Source organism: Nipponia nippon, unplaced genomic scaffold (genome assembly GCF_047370975.1).
Source record: "Nipponia nippon isolate SJK-2023a ecotype South Korea unplaced genomic scaffold, ASM4737097v1 scaffold_3, whole genome shotgun sequence".
Classification (NCBI taxonomy): domain Eukaryota; kingdom Metazoa; phylum Chordata; class Aves; order Pelecaniformes; family Threskiornithidae; genus Nipponia; species Nipponia nippon.
The window spans coordinates 47,773,463-47,790,566 of record NW_028262347.1 but is presented as its reverse complement, the minus strand read 5'-3'; the positions used below and the strand labels follow the sequence as shown (position 1 = coordinate 47,790,566).

Genomic DNA, 17,104 nt, shown 5'->3' with positions numbered 1-17,104 from the left:
CTCTGAAAAGTTTTTATCCTCATGAATTACTCATTCACAATGTGTGGATCAACCTGCATTAGCACCAGGAAAGATAAAGTTAACCTGACCAAGTTATTTTGTACACAATAAAATGATTTTGTGAAGTGAACCACTGGGTAAAAGGAGAGAGAAAAAAAAGTATTCTGAAAGATTTACATAGGTTTCTTTTTTCTCTGCAGAATCTTTTTAGTGAAGCAGCTGTAGCTTGGATTTCATTGTGTGACCTTGACACTTACTGTCAAGTCCTTCAAATAGCTGCTAGATTTCACAAGGATAAAAGGTAAGTGAAATTTTAAACATTAAAGCAAATCACTTTAAGAAAACAGAAACCTCTGTATTTAGTAGGCATTGTTATTAATATTACATATTAAAACATCTGACATCTGCAAGGGGAGGCGCTCTTTGTAATCTGTTTCAAAATTTATTGCTTTGTTTAATTTGCCTGTGGTAGTTTCTAAGTTGTAAGTTAAAAAAAAAAAAAAAAAAAACCAACACCTACAGAAAGAAAATAGAGGAGTGGAATTGCAAAAAAATTTTTCTCTATCACCTGGGATCATTAAAGCAAGAATTCAAGTTTTCAAACCTACTAGATGTGACAGAAGGGCAAAAGAAAAGTGGGGTGCTCTGTATAACTAAGAAACCTGCTTCACCTGTGGATTTACAAATAAGGTGAGTGTAGTTCTCCTTTGATTTTTTTTGTTTCTTTCTTTGGTGTTTTTTGGTTTTTTGTTTTTTTTTTTTTTTTTTTCCCTAAAGCAGAAAACAAAGACTGACCAACCTTAGTTGAAATAATCAAGTGAAATGGAAAGTGTTAAATAAGCACAAGGCTGACAGAGCTGTCATGTCAGGACTTGGTCATTTACATGATGCTGGATGTCTTTTGTGAAATAAGATTCAGTAAAACCAGTATCATGAAGTACACTGATTTTGCTAGAAAGATTAGGGAAAGAAAATCTATGTAATCAGTCCTTTACAGTAAACATAATATGTAAATGCTTACTTAAAACATTAATATAAATCAAGAAGAATTAAATGAATGCTGTCTAAATCAGCATTTCTTTTATCTCTCAGAAAGCCATTTTTCATCCTTTATATATTTGTGGGTCAGATATTGCCTCAAGGAGAAAGTAAGTTCATGAATAATTTAAAAATCACCATTTTTGTTTCTGATGAGAGCAAAAAGAGCTTTCAGGGTTAGTTATATACAACATATTCCAAGGAATATTGTTTATTAAAAGAAGACTTTTCTCTGTTACTGGGGTCCCCAGTACAAGAAAGACATGGACCTTTTAGATAGGGTCCAGAAGAGAGCCATGAAAATGATCACAGGACTGGAACACCTCTCCTATGAAGAAAGGCTGAGAGAGTTGGAGTTGTTCAGCCTGGAGAAGAAAAGTCTTAAGGGGGACCTTATATTGTGACCTTTCAAAATATAAAGGGGTGTTATAAGAAAGGTGAAGAAAGACTTTTTATCAAGGCCTGTAGTGCTAGGACAAGGGGCAACAGTTTTAAACTGAAAGAGAATTGGTCTAGATTGGACATAAGGAAGAAAATTTTTACTATGAGGGTGGTGAGACACTGTAACAGGTTTCCCAGAAAAGTTGTGGATGCCCCATCCTTGGAAGTGTTCCAGGTCAGGTTGGACAAGGCTTTCAGAAACCTGATCTAGTGGAAGATGTCCCTGCCCATGGCAGGTGTGTTGGACTAGATGATCTCTGAAGGTCCCTTCCAACCCAAACCATTTGTTCTATGGTTCTAATTTGTGTCTGTGCGTTTGAAACCAGTTGGAAAACATTCCTTATCTTTATACAGAATTCCCAAATCCTCCTGATAGAAACTGCTCCCTTAATTATGCAAAAGATGTTGAACAACTCATAAAACAGGGAATGTTTTAAAAATACTGTTCTAAACTATGTAAGCTGCTATTTACAAAATCACATTGTTTTGAAGCAAACATATTTTCCTGAAATGCTATATCAACATTATGCACACTCCTCCATCTGCTATTATTCTTATGATTGACTTTGCTATGCCATTAATAATGAAATCTCGCTTGAATGTCTTTTTCCACTAGCACACAGTGATATCAGAGATCTGTTTTCATCTTTTTACTTTCCTGTTAACTTCTCTTCTAGCAGTATCCTCATTTCATATCTGCTTAAATCTCTTCTGTTTGATCTTTTCCTCATTGACGTAGAAAAATCCAGTTTCAATTCATAACACTAGTAAAATCAATTGTTGATAACTTTGTTTTTCCTAAGAAAGTAATATCTCTCTTGTCATGACTTAAAACTGTGTCATTCATGTGTTGCCTCTTCTAACATTCTACTGATCTGTCATTATACTTACATATTATGTTAAGATAAGAAACCTTGTCCATATTATGAAAACATGCAAATCTATAGAATAAATAACTCTAGAAATATGATGCATCCATTCTGAGCAATCACAGTGAGAATAATTTGCTAAGTGGATCTTCTAATAATTATTATTTTAACGGGAATTTTAACAGTTTCTACCAGTATTTTGATGTCTAATTCTATCTAAAGGAAAACAGGAAATAGATAATTTGGTGGAACAAAATTAATTATTACATGAGGCCTATGTTCACTCAATCCATTATAGGTATCACTATTAAAAAATAACATGTTTTTTTGTGAAACTATAATATACTTTTTGGAAGCAGAGTTCATACTTATCTTGGAACTTCAGGGAATGTGACCGAACAGGCTTCTGTCTGAATCTCATAAGCACAGTAAAAATCATCATAATGAGAGACTATAACCTAGAATAATAAAAGCACTAATTGTGCATTAATATTAGTGTCAAGAAATTGACAGTGGAAAAAAGTCTCTGGAGGAAAAAAAAATATTATCCCTACTGTACCAAAACTATTAGGAAATTGGAACCACAGACCTAGTATTATGATGATGTTGGTGTTTTACCCAGATTACTGTCAATTAACTATTGCACTATACTTTTATATCTTTTTGAAGCACATATTAATAGCTCCTGTCAAAACTGAGTCTAGAAGCTAATAAGACTCTTACGTCATTATGTACATTTATGCTCCAGATAAATAGAACAAGACAAAACTTGAAAAATAATTTATTGGATGAGGAAATGGTAAGAATTACTTAGGAACCAAGCGTTCATTTAGTGTTAACAGGTAGTATTATCATCAGTTATTCCACCTCTAGTATTCGTGGCAACCAATATAGGTAATTTTTTAATGAGGTGATAGAGACATGTTTCTGTTCCTTTTCCAAAACCTTTGCTGCCCTTTAGTAGCAGTTCATTCTTCAGATAACATGATTTGCAAATAGATTCTTAATAGATTCTTAATATTTTTTATTTAAATTTATTTTCTCCAATAGTTGAATTAAATAAGCCACTGTTAGCTATCTGCTGACATACAGTTGTTTCTAGGCCATTGAATTTTACTTACACTTGACTTACTATTAGTTTATGAATTAAAAAAATGGTGATTATAATTCAACAGAGAAAACAATTTTACTGAAATAATTGTCAGTATAGGGATATTTTGGCAATATCGGTCTTGTACTTATTTGTCAGGAATATGAGTCTTACTTTTTCAGGTGGTGAATTTTGCTATTCAGTCTTTGTGCGTAACAAAACTAATTCCAATTCATGCTCTCTCTGGTCACAAGAAGAAATATGACAAGTCTTTACTCTCTGTACCTTCAAATCATGCAGTTTTCCTAGTCTCTGACTATACATGATCTGCTTTATCTATCTGCTGGTATTGCATTGCACTGCATTTTGGATAAACTAACATTATCTGATGTATCTAATGTAATCACAAATTCATCTTTTTTTGTTGAGCTCAGGAGTTAAATCCTTAACAAAGTGGATTTGGCATATCAAATTCCTTTCTTGTTTCTATTTTGATGGGCTTATATATAGTTGCTAATAAAATCACCAACACCTATATCCATGTAATATTGCATACACCAGAGAGAAAGATATACGAAGTGAAAATGTGCAACATATTTTACTTGATTGGCTATAAACTCTCTGATGCATTTCAGGAGGTGAAAATAGTGTTTCCTGATGTATTTCAGGAATAAATCCTTTATATCTGATTAAAATGCAGATGAGCATCATAAACTATTGTAATTTGAAAGGGTTGATCTCCTGATGCAATCTTCTTCCATCTGCTTCAGGTGTAAAGCTTAGAGGGAATTTGCTATAATTACTGAATGCAGTTTGGGTTCAGATGCAATCCCCCAACCTGAAAGTCCCTATGTGAATGAAAACTGCTTTTGAACACTTCTGTCATTTCTGCTATTTCAAAAAATCCTGCAACTTTATAAAAAAATCCTGCAACTTTATAAAAAAATTATTGCTAGTTATGAGAAATTATAGAACAGTTAGTGAAAATCTGCATGAGAACAAATGGAAAATCTGAATGACTCTGAGGTTAGGATCTAATCTTGTATTTCAAATCTTAAAATACTGATAATGCTAATTCAGTAATTTTTAGTTCTTAGGTGGTTTACTTAACACATAAGGAGAGATATAACAAGCCAGAAGTCAGTGTAAGTGGCTTAAAGGCTTTTATTTCTCTGTGCTTTGCAGATAATCTCTAGATTTTATTGACTGCTGGCTAGGATCTTGTATTATGGAATTACATTACAAGACCTGTTTAGGGAAGAGAAAGAATCCCAAACTCTCTTTTCTCTGAACATTGTTGTTTTGTTTTAATGACCTAAAGGTAGCTTGTAGAGACTTCATCACATTAGAACAATCAATAAATGTGAACTTTAGCATACCTATACTTATAAATTTGTAGGGGAACACAAATTTCTTGGAGTAATGGTCACTAGCTAAAAGAGACAAGAAGGTGAAGAGTTATATTACTAAAAGTGTGTGAGAAAGGGAAATGTTATTAAAAAAGGTCAATTCCTATATAACAGATGTTGAATAAACAGAGCAATAGTTACTTTTTTAAAAAAAATATATATTTTTTATTTGGTAGGAAGAATAAGAACACTGCCCTTTTAGTAAATTATTGTACACAGTTTCTGCAAAACAGTCTCTTTGAAAGATGGCATGGAATGCAGGGATCAGCAGTGGTTTGACATTGAGGAATTAAGCTCAGTTATTTAGTGACAGGAAACTATACTCAATAAGCAGAAAGAAATATATATAACACTCAGCTTGCAAAGAACAGTATTACTTTGTGAAATGGTTGCCTGTCAACAGGAGCTTGCTTTATAACTTTTGTTATTGAAAAAAGTCATTGAATATTCCATTCACTCTCTTTCCAGTTGATTTTTTGATAGCCTGAATGTCATTGTATTGTAAACTGTTTTCCCAAAAGTGTTCTTTTTTAAAGAACATCTGGATGAGTCCAAATCTGCAAGATTTTTTTTTCCTCTATGATCCCTGGATTTACATGGTCATGCTTATGTCCTGAGCAAGAACTCTTCATGCTAGAGCACTACACCCTTGAACACTAGAATGTCGTATCTTAGGCTGCTGGACTGAAGAGATAATTAACACGGAAGAACTGAAAGTAGATACAGACAGTAGCAGAAACATTCCTAACGGTGAAAGAAATGAAAGACTAAGTGATCATAGAAACTTGAATTCTCAGAGGGTATTGTCTAGTGAGTATGTGTACTTTTTATAGATACTTTTATTACAGATAATAAGTAAAAAACTAATACCTCTCCAAGAGGAGAAAACGTCAAGGGAAAACATCTAAGTAGAAGAAAAGCAAAGATCTAGAAAGTGCATTATGAATTTTTATTTTTTTTTCTCCTTTAAAAAGGTAGGGAAAAGGGTAGGGCTATTAATTTTTGGGACTATGAGGAAATAACCAGATCTTCATAGCTTTAACTGTTACGCACGAATGAAAATCGGCAGTGGTTGTACAGTTAAGTTAATGGCTGACACTATGTGATAGAAAATACAAAGAAAGGGTGAAATGTAATAGGTAAATTGTAACTGAAAAATTTCTGAAAGACTATAGACTAAAGAAGGTTAAGTTAACCAAATTCTGAATATAGTAAAATAACTGCTAGCATAATTGTCTAATAGCAATTAGTTCAGCTTTCTAGTCTGAACAAGAAGTAATCTCTCTTCAGTTTGCATCTTGACAACTGCCACAAATTTTGCTTTCCTGCTCTTTTAATATCTTTGTCACTTATTATTTTTAATATTCTATGACTGTTGCGGTTGCCTGTGTACTCTCAGGAACTGTAAAGCAAACTGGAATTTTGTGCAACTGTCTATTTCCTAGTTCATTGTGTAGAGTTGTACTAAGAGGAAAGAAATGAAGATGTTAAAGCTCTTCTTAGGAAAGAAAAATAGAATAGCTCTTCGTAGGAAAGAAGAACCAGGGGAGGTGCCCTGCTGGACCTGCTGTTTAAGAACAGAGAAGGACTGGTGGGTGATGTGGTGGTCAGAGGCTGTCTTGGACTCAGTGACCATGAAATGATAGAGTTTTCAATTCTTAGAGAAGTAAGGAAAGGGGTCAGCAAAACCACTACCCTGAACTTTAGAAGGGCAGACTTTGGATTGTTTAGGAGTCTGGGCAACAGAGTCCCTTGGGAGGCAGTCCTGAAGGGCAAAGGAGTCCAGGAAGGCTGGATGTTATTCAAGAAGGAAGTCTTAAAAGCGCAGGAGCAGGCTGTCCGCATGTGCCATAAGACGAACAGGCGGGGGAGAAGGCTGGCCTGGCTGAACAGGGAGCTTCAGCTGGAACTCAGGTAAAAAAGGAGAGCCTACCACCTTTGGAAGAAGGGGCAGGTGACTCAGGAGGACTACAAGGATGTTGTGAGGTTATGCAGGGAAAAGGTTAGAAAGGCAAAGGCCTAGCTGGAACTTAAACTGGCCACCACAATCAAAGATAACAAAAAATGTTTTTACAAATATGTCAGCAATAAAAAGAGAATCTCCCTCCTTTGTTGGATGCGGAGGGAAACATTGCCACAAAGGATGAGGAAAAGGCTGAGGTACTTAATGCTTCTTTGCCTCCGTCTTTAATAGTCAGACTGGTCATCCTCAGGGTTTTCAGGCCCCTGAGCTGGGAGATGGAGATAGGATGCAGAATGAAGCCCCAGTTTTTGAAGAGGTGGCAGTCACCGATTTGCTCCTCCACCTGAATGTCCACAAGTCTATGAGGCCAGATGGGATCCACCCGAGGATACTAAGGGAGCTGGCAGAGGAGCTTGCCAAGCCACTTTCCATCATTTATCAGCAGTCCTGGTCAACTGGGGAGGTCCCAGATGACTGCAAGTTAGCAAATGTGACACCCATCTACAAGAAGGGTCAGAAGGAGGATCCGGGGAACTACAGGCCTGTCAGCCTGACCTCGGTGCCAGGTAAGGTCACGGAGCAGATCATCTTGAGTGCCATTACGTGGCACGTGCAGGACAACCGGGGGATCAGGCTCAGCCAGCATGGATTTATGAAAGGGAGGTCCTGCTTCACTAACCTGAGCTCCTTCTATGACAAGCTGACCCGCTTAGTGGATGAGGGGAAGGCTGTGGATGTTGTCTACCTGGACTTTATTAAGGCCTTTGACGCTGTCTCCCACAGCGTTCTCCTGGAGAAGCTGGCTGCTCATGGCTTGGACGGGTACACTCTACGCTGGGTTAAAAACTGGCTGGATGGCTGAGCCCAGAGAGTGGTGGTGAATGGAGTCAAATCCAGTTGGCAACTGGTCACAAGTGGTGTTCCCCAGGGCTCAGTGTTGGGGCCGGTCCTGTTCAATATCTTTATGGATGATGTGGATGAGGGGATTGAGTGCACCCTCAGTAAGTTTGCAGATGACACCAAGTTGGGTGGAAGTGTCGATCTGCTGGAGGATAGGAAGGCCCTGCAGAGGGACCTGGACAGGCTGGATCGTTGGGCTGGGGCCAACTGTATGAGATTCAGCAAGGCTAAGTGCCAGGTCCTGCACTTGGGTCACAACAACCCCATGCAATGCTGCAGGCTGGGGGAGGAGTGGCTGGAGAGCTGCCTGGCAGAAAAGGACCTAGGGGTGTCGGTCGACAGCCGCCTGAACATGAGCCAGCAGTGTGCTCAGGTGGCCAAGAGGGCCAGTGGCATCCTGGCTTGTATCAGGAATAGTGTGGCCAGCAGGACCAGGGAGGTGATAGTGCCCCTGTATTCGGCACTGGTGAGGCTGCAGCTTGAATACTGTGTTCAGTTTTGGGCCCCTCACTACAAGGACATTGAGTTGTCCAAAGAAGGGCAAGGAAGCTGGTGAAGGGTCTAGAGAACAAGTCTTATGAGGAGCAGCTGAGGGAGCTGGGGTTGTTTAGTTTGGAGAAGAGGAGGCTGAGGGACCTTATTGCTCTCTACAACTACCTGAAAGGAGGTTGTAGCGAGGTGGGGGTCTGTCTCTTCTCCCTAGTAACAAGTGATAAGAGGAGAGGAAAGGGCCTCAAGCTGCGCCAGGGGAAGTTTAGGTTGGATATTAGGAAAAATTTCTTTACCAAAAGGGTAGTCAGGCACTGGAACAGGCTGCCCAGGGAAGTGGTTGAGTCTCCATCCCTGGAGGTATTTAAAAGATGGGCAGAAGTGGTGTTTAGGGACATGGTATAGTGGTGGACTTGGCAGTGCTAGGTTAACAATTGGACTTGATGATCTTAAGGGTCTTTTCCAACCTTGACGATTCTATGATTCTATGAAAGAGGTGACTTGTGGAAAATCATAAGGTGCTTCTTGCCTACTGAGGAGATGGGAGCTTTCCTGGTTGTGCATTAGAGAAGGTTCAAAATATGCAATAGTAATTTTTTTTCTCTTTTAGCAAAGCAAATGATCCTGAAAAAGGCTAAAATATTTTTTAAAGTTCTCTTTTTTTTTCTCTTCTCTTTATCAGTGCCAACAGTTGCAGATTAGATACCTCTAAAAGCAGCAGCGTACTAATCGTTCTAAAATGCTTCTTTTTTGCTTGATTTCAATATACAGTTTCCATTAATATGAAGTATAAAACCAACTTATACATGCGCACACACACACATATATATATATATAAACAAAAATGACTTGATTGCAGAGTGGTGATATAGCTGAGCAAATCTAAAAGCTTACTGGAGATACCAATCTTTTTTCCTTACTTCCTTTTGTATTCTCAGCTGTATATTACTTCTAGCTCTACTGCACCATAACGTACTCATCTGATGCCTTAATGAATTAATTCAGCCTAGTAAGCTTAGCTCATACCATAGGCAAAAAAAAGAAAAAATTCCTGTGTACTCACATCACAGAGAGGTCGCTCTAATGCCAGAAATGAGGAAGCAACACCACATGGCAGGAGTGGGGAATGGAGAGGGAAAATGGAATGGGAAAGAAGTGAAGATTTCTCCTTTTGCAACAACCATTAATAACAAATATTTTTAACACTGGAATACACCACAAATAAGGTTTTTTTTCCAACTGTTTGTCAAACAAACATAGTTTGCTTCAAGGTTTAATTAAGTGCCCTTTAGCTTTCCTGAAACTCCGGCCATTCTAAAATTCCAAGAACAATCTACGCTTTTACAGTTTTATATCATGCCTATTGTTCAAGTCAGGATTGTTTTTACAAAAGAAAAAAAAATTAATTTACTTACTTGTATTGATTTTTCTAGTAATGAATGTATTTCTTCAGGTGCTATGGAAATATGCTACTGGTTCAGAATAGCAAATAATATGTTCACTAAATCGCTAGATAAATGTATTAGTAGAAATTCCTGTCTCGCACAACAATTATACCAGTTTTGTTGACTTGAATGTCTGCGAAGTCTAAAAATAACATTAAGTACTTTTATTATAGTCAGTTCTTACTTCACAGTCCTTCAGTTGGCTTAATGATCATTCCTATCTATTTTATCAAGATATCTTGGTGAAAATGGAATCTGTGAATTGGAGACCATATTTGTTGTGAAATATACTGTGCAGGCAAATAAGACATTCAGATGTTAACATGTCTGTAGTTCTATGTTTCTCTGATTCATTAAAAACAAAGATCACCACCATCATCATCATCACTTGTCCACAGCGATTTCAAAGGTCTTGAAGGACTGGCACCAGGGGAGTTCTCATTATCATTTTCGTTTAAATAGAAATTACTTGTTCAACAGTAATACTTATTTAGCAAAGTATTATTAAATCTAATTCTGTAATTTGTCAGATCTTTAAAATGTGTTGTGTTTATGTTATGCTTTCTCATTTTAATTTGCCAAAGGTCTTCCTCAGTTTCTAAGTGATTCTAATTTCTGAAATGTGTTTATGCTTAGCAGTGAAAAGGGCAAAAAGTTTTTATGCAAAGAAATAGATCTGCATACAAAGAAATAGAAATCTGCATACATTTTCAATACTTGATAAAACTGAATCCTACGTAAGTAATTAATTTTATTTAATAAAGTATGTTTTAGCAATGCATTTTAGCAGTAGATAAAACTATAGCAGAGAAACAGTACTAGTTTTTTCAGAATGTTGATATTAATATATGCATAAGATTTTCAATCTACTTTCCTTGATGGGAGAAATTTTCTTTTGAATTTGAACTCTTTATGAACAACTTTCTCATTGAACTTCTTACTTTAGAAATGTCATATTTAAAACAATAAAGCTTAGTAACGTGACATGAAAATGGGGCTTCCAAGTGACCTGACATTTAAACTTGCAAGCATTTTATTTTGATCAGAGCATGGAAAAAACTTGTAAATTAAGAAGAAAAACAGCAACAACAAAAAAAAGAACAAAACCCTCCAATGAACCAAAAAAAAACACCCAAAACCAAACCAAAACAAAAAAACCCAGCACAAAATGTGCAAAAAGATCTTGAGCTCCAGAACCCACAAAACATGTACATTGACCAAAGTCTAACAACTGGCTGGGCTTGATGAGTTGTGACTGACACGTTGTCTTAAAGCCAAAGGTGGCAATTCTCTGATGCTAATTGTATTGTAATGATTGCTTCCCTAATTCCAATGTACTTATGAAGAGCTAGCTAGTAACTGTTGCACTGTGAAGGAGCACATATATTTCACAAATATTTTAACATTTTAAGATTACAAGAAGATTTTGTCTGGGCCAGTTTCTGCACCACTCTGTAGCAGTTTTAAAGTGCTGAGCTACTTGGAATCTTTCTTTATGAAATAAGAACAACTTCATATTTTCACACAGAAAGAGAAAAATAGGTCTAAAATATGCTTTAGGAGCTGATATAAAAAGTTTCCCATCTAAGACCCATATTAGCTGTACATCTGTCAGGAATATCCCAGTTTTATCTAATCTGTTCTAAGGAACTGACTGTTAAAATGCTTAAACATCCTTGCTCTTGGTACTTTTTTCATTTTCTGAACCTTTTTAATCCAGCACATTAGTTCTTGTTCTATTAATCTCAGTTATAGAGAAGGCTAGTTTTCCTTTTCTCCTTGGCCTATGATGTGTTTGAAAACTATTTTATCTCCTCTCAGCTTTCCGCTGAGAGGGTAAACCAGTCCAGCTTTTCATCTCAGTATTTGTAGGTGAAAGCTTTATTAATTCCTATTCCTTTTCTCTAACCTCTTTGCATTTAGTTCATACTCTTTTAGACAGCAGTTCCCAAAAACTAGGCTTAACACCCTAACAATGATTCTTTCCAGTCATAACCAGAATCAAATATTGGCTTTACATATTTTCCTAGGGTTTTTTCTCTCTTCATACAGCTCAATATCGTCTTCAGAAATCACTGAAGACAAACAAGTGATTTGCCAGCCTGTATTTATGCTGTTGATTGTTTCTGCTCTAAGTATAGAAATACACTTACATAATTTGTGTTTAAATGCATGTATCGCTAATAAAAAGCACTCTATTGTTCTGGAACTGTTCTACAATTTGTCGAGGTAATTGTAATTTCTGGTTTTGTCCTAGAGCATGCTTGTTGTCCTCCAATGTTTTGAGTTGTCTGGAAATAGAATATTTTTATTTCTTATTACATTATACAGGTAATTTATGAAAATATTGAATAGAGCTAGACCCACAACACACTGTTGTAGAGCTCTGCTTGACACAGCAGCCACTTCAAGAGTGTTCTAATCAATGTGTGTTATGCCAGCAAGCTCTATGTGACAAAAACACCAGGAATATCACCATGTGTAACTTAATTCTGCTGTTTTTCCACCACCTTCTCACCAATAAGAGTTTCCTGTAAGGGAGATTTGTCTTGCAGAGTTAGAGCCCTGGAACTTACAGTGAAACAGCCTTCATGTGGCTGCTCAGGGGAGCAAGCATGGTCATCCTGCTTGACTCATAAGTCTGGTCCTAAAGGCTTAAAAATAAGAGGTTAAGGTCTGGCGTAAATTTAAAATGTGTTCAATCAATTTAGAATATAAGTAAGCGGGACATATACTAGTTCTCTACTGCTAACTAATGATGAGGTGCAGAAGTGTTGGGAGGGAAAACTCGAGCTTTTTGTTTTATTTTGTTTTGCTTTTTTTTTAAAAGGTGTTATTTTGCAGCCTCTTAATTCAACCTTATCCCATCGAAATTGAGAGGTTAACCCAGTTAATGAAGCCTCATTAGTTGTTGATTCTTCTGAAATAATCTGAGCTCTTGGTCATAAAACAAACAAAAAAACCTTGAGATTTTTTCTTTATGGCTGTACTGATTTTGTTAAGAAAAGAAAGCAAATATTTGATGAAGGGAGAAAGACTAATGTTTTCAGATATTAAAGGAGAGTGGTAAAGAATTACTCATATTTCAATTATAATGCATCTATCTCTAAAATTTATTCTAACTTTCAAAGGATGTGGTTTTACTCCATTCTTTTAAAATGAAACAGTATTTATTGTTTCTCCTTACCTGTAGTTTTGTGTATTTAGGGAAAGAATAATGCTGGTATCAAGTCTGCTGAAGCAATCTTGTTTTCAAAAGGCACTATCATATATTTGGAACCTGCGTAAATGAAAACTCATTCTTAAGTCACCTTTTAGAATGCACTGTAAATAGTTTGTCTGTCTGAAGTTGTACAATAATACAAAAATAGGGATTTCTGATGATGATTAGGCTTTTATCACTCAAACAGATTTAGTTAATGAAAATTTTATGCTTCATTAGCTTACAATTTAGAGCACTCTTTCTTTCTTCCTTTTTCTCCACATGAAAGAATACTATTTACTAAGGTTTCAAATGCAGCCAGTTTTAATACAGAACACAATTTAATATTTTTAACACAATAATTATAATGATCTAAATGAAGTGATCATTAAAAAAACCCAAAACTTTGAAGCTGTATGAGCTTAGAAGCCAGTAAAAGCAAAATGGTAGGATTATACAGTGAAAAGGGGGAACTTGGGCAGAGAAACTTTATTTCAGATTCTTACACCTTCACAAATAAGATCAGCTTGAATTAAATGAATGTGTGTTTGTATAAGATCTACAAATAAAATTATTCAATAGGAAAGAAAAGCTAAGTTCCTAACACTTCTGTAATCAAGTGACTGTATTAGAGTTTTTAATCAAGTGTTATTACTGTCTATGAAAGAGGGAAGAAATAGTTTCATGAAACGTATTTTTTTTTAAATGTCATGAAAGGTAGGTTTAATGTTTCATACAGTTTTATGTCTTTAATATGTATTTGTTCTGCCACATAAGTTAATATCACATGGTCTGCCAAATAATATAAGAAAACCTTTAATAGCTTTTCTTCCTATTTTATGTTGCATATTTAAAACAAATGCAGTTTAGATTTTGTAAAACATGCTGGATTCAGAGGCCTCGTAATAAAATCTTGACAATAAATCACAGAATGAGATCTCTATAAACAAAATTCTTTATATTGCCCATCATTTCATTTAAGTCAGAAAAGCGCGGGTAACTTACTAGAAATAGCACAGTGAGAGTTCTCTGCATTTTATTCTTGAAATATGCCTGATTAAACAAAATAAGAAATTTCTCAAACAAAACCCTGCAGTTTTGCATGATAATAGTGTTGTGATATCCAGTAAAATTTAAGCTGTTTTCAATGTATTAAAGTTTATATTTCTTTAGATTACCTCATTATATTATATTATTCACAGAAACACTGAATCACATAATCACAGAATGGTTGAGGTTGGAAAGGACCTCTGGAGGTCATCTGGTCCAACCCCCCAGCTCAAGCAGGGCCACCTGGAGCTGGGTGCCCAGGAACATGTCAAGATGTTTTTTTAATGTCTCTAAGGAGGGAGACTCCACAACTGCTCTGGGCTGCCTGGGCCAGTGCTTAGTCACCCTCACATTAAAAAAGTGTTTCCTGATGTTCAGACAGGATCTCCTGTGTTTCAGTTTGTGCTCACTGCCTCTGGTCCTATCACTGGGCATCACTGAAAAGAGCCTGGCTCTGTCCTCTTTGCACCCTCCCTCCAGATATTCGTATACACTGGTAAGATTCCCCCTGAGCCTTGCCTTCTCCAGGCTGAACTGTCCTAGCTCTCTAAACCTTTCCTCATAGTAGAGGTGCTCCAGTCCACCTTTGTAGCCCTTTGCTAGACTCTCTCCAGTAGCTCCCTCTCTCTGTTGTACTGGATAAAGTACTCCAGTTGTGGTCTCACCAGTCCTTAGTGGAGGGGAAGGATCCCCTCCCTCGACCTACTGGCAATGCTTTGCCTAATGCAGCTTAGGATACCCTTAGCCTTCTTTGTGGCAAGGGCACATTACTGGCTCATGGTCAACTTGGTGACCACTAGGACCCTCAGGTCCTCTTCTGCAAACCTGCTTTCCAGCTAGTTGGTCCCCAGCACATGCTGGTGTATGGGGTTGTTTCTTCCCAGATGCAGGACTTTACATCCTCTTGAAATTGCTTTTCATGAATTTCCTGTCAGTCAATTTCTCCAGCCTGTCGAGGTCTCTCTGGACAGCAGCATATGACCCTCTGCTATATCAGCCACTCCTCCCATTTCTGTGTCACCGTCAAACTTGCTGAGGTTACCTTCTGCCCCATCATCCAGATCATTAATGGAGACATTGAACTGGATTTCACCTAGTATTGACTCCAGGCGTACACGACTAGTTACTGGCCTCCAACTAGACGTTGTGTGACTGAGCAGCATGCTCTTGGCCCAGCTTTCAGCCAATTTTCAATCCACCTCACTGTCTGTTCATCTTGCCCATACTTCATCAGCTTCTCTAGGAGGATCTTATAGGAGTCAGTGTCAAAGACCTTACTGAAGTTCAGGTAGACATTAGTCACTGCTTTCTGCTCATCTACCAGGGCAGTCATTTCATCATAGAAGATTATCAAGTTGGTTAAGCATGAATTCTCCCTGGTGAATCTTCTGACTATTCCCTATCACCTTCTTGTCATTCAAGTGCCTGGAAATGTTTTCAGGTTTAGTTGTTCCATCACCTTCCCAAGGATCAATGTGAGGCTGACTGACCTGTAGTTCCCTGGGCCCTCCTTCTTGCCCTTTTTCAAGAAATAAGTGATATTTGTTTTCCTCCAGTCCTCAGGCACCTCTCCCAATTGCCATGATTATTCAAAGCTTATTGAGAGTGGTCTCACACTGACATCAGCCAGGTCCCTCAGCCCTTATGGGTGCATCCTGTCAGGGTCCTTGGATGTATATATGTCCAGTTTGATTAAGTATTCACTGACCTGATTGTCTTCCATCATGGATACATCTTCCTTGCTCCAGACTTTCCCCCTGGCCTCTGGGGCTCAGGATTTGTGGTGGGTTGACCCTGGCTGGACACCAGTTGCCCACCAAGCTGGTCTATCGCTCCCTGCCTCAGCTGGACGGGGGAGAGAAAATATAACGAAAGGTTCATGGGTCGAGATAAGGACAGGGAGAGATGATTCAGCAATTACCATCACAGGCAAAACAGACTCGACTTGGTAAAATTAGTTTAATTTATTGCCAGTTATAACCAGAGTAGGATAATGAGAAATAAGAACAAATCTAACAACATCTTCCCCCTACCCCTCCCTTCTTCCCAGGCTCAGTTTCACTCCTGATTTCTCTACCTATTCTCCTTGAACAACGCAGAGGGATAGTGAATGGGGTTGCAGTCAGTTCATCATGCATTGTCTCTGCCGCTCCTTCCTCCTCATGCTCTTCTCCTGCTCCAGCGTGTGGTCCTTTTCATGGAGTGCAGTCCTTCAGGAACAGATTGCTCCAACCTGGGTCCCCCATAGGGTCACAGGTCTTGCCAGGAGCCTACTCCAGTGCAGGCTCTCCATAGTGTCACAGCCTCCTTCAGGGCACATCCACCTACTCCAGCATGGGATCCTCCATGGGCTGCAGGTGGATATCTGTTCCACCATGGACCTCCATGGGCTGCAGGGGGACAGCCTGCCTCACCATGGTCTCCTCCACAGGCTGCGGGGGAATCTCTGCTCCGGTGCCTGGAGCACCTCCTCCCCTTCCTTCTTCACTGACTTTGGTGTCTGCAGAGTTGTTCATCTCACATATTTTCACTCCTCTCTCTGACTGCTGTTGTGCAGCAGTTTTTTCCCCTTCTTAAATATGTTATCACAGAGGCGCTACCACTGTTGCTGATTGCCTCAGCTTTGGCCAGTGGCTGGTCCGTCTTGGAGCCGGCTGGAACTGTCTTTGTCGGACATGGGGAAAGCTTCTGGCATCTTCCCACAGAAGCCATCCATGCAGCCCCTTCACTACCAAAACCTTGCCACATAAACCCAATACAGGATTCCTGAAGACCAGTCTTGCTAATAAAGACTGAGGTGAAGAAGGCATTTAGTACTTTAGTCTTTTCCAAGTCCTGTGTCGCCAGGTCCCCTGCCCCATTCAGCTGTGGTCCCACATTTTCCCTAGTTTTCCTTTTATTACCTATATACTTACAGAAGCCCTTCTTGTTGTGTTTGACATCCCTGGGCAGATTCAATTCCAAGTGGGCTTTGCCTTTCCTGACACCACCTTTGCATGCTCGGACAGTATCTATATTCATCCTAGGTTACCTCTCCCTGCTTCCACCTTCTGTATACTTCCTTTTTATGTTTGATTTTTTTCAGGAGTCTCCTGGCATTTTTGGCAATGTCACCCATGCTGGTTTGATCTTTAAACCTTACCCATAAGTTGTCATTTGGCTTGTCATACATACTCAGGCAAGCTCCATGTGCTCCAGATGTTCTCTC

The 17,104-nt window shown here is 38.2% G+C and overlaps 1 protein-coding gene across 2 annotated transcripts in view; it reads left to right on the top strand.

Annotated features, from left to right (window-relative positions):
- MGAT4C (MGAT4 family member C) overlaps positions 1-17,104 on the top strand; it is a 452,908-nt gene that overhangs the window by 106,678 nt on the left and 329,126 nt on the right. For both annotated transcript variants that reach the window (XM_087766034.1, XM_087766033.1), the window contains exon 2: positions 201-301. The gene's annotated coding sequence lies outside the window, so the exon portion shown is untranslated. The remainder of the gene's footprint in view (positions 1-200; positions 302-17,104) is intronic.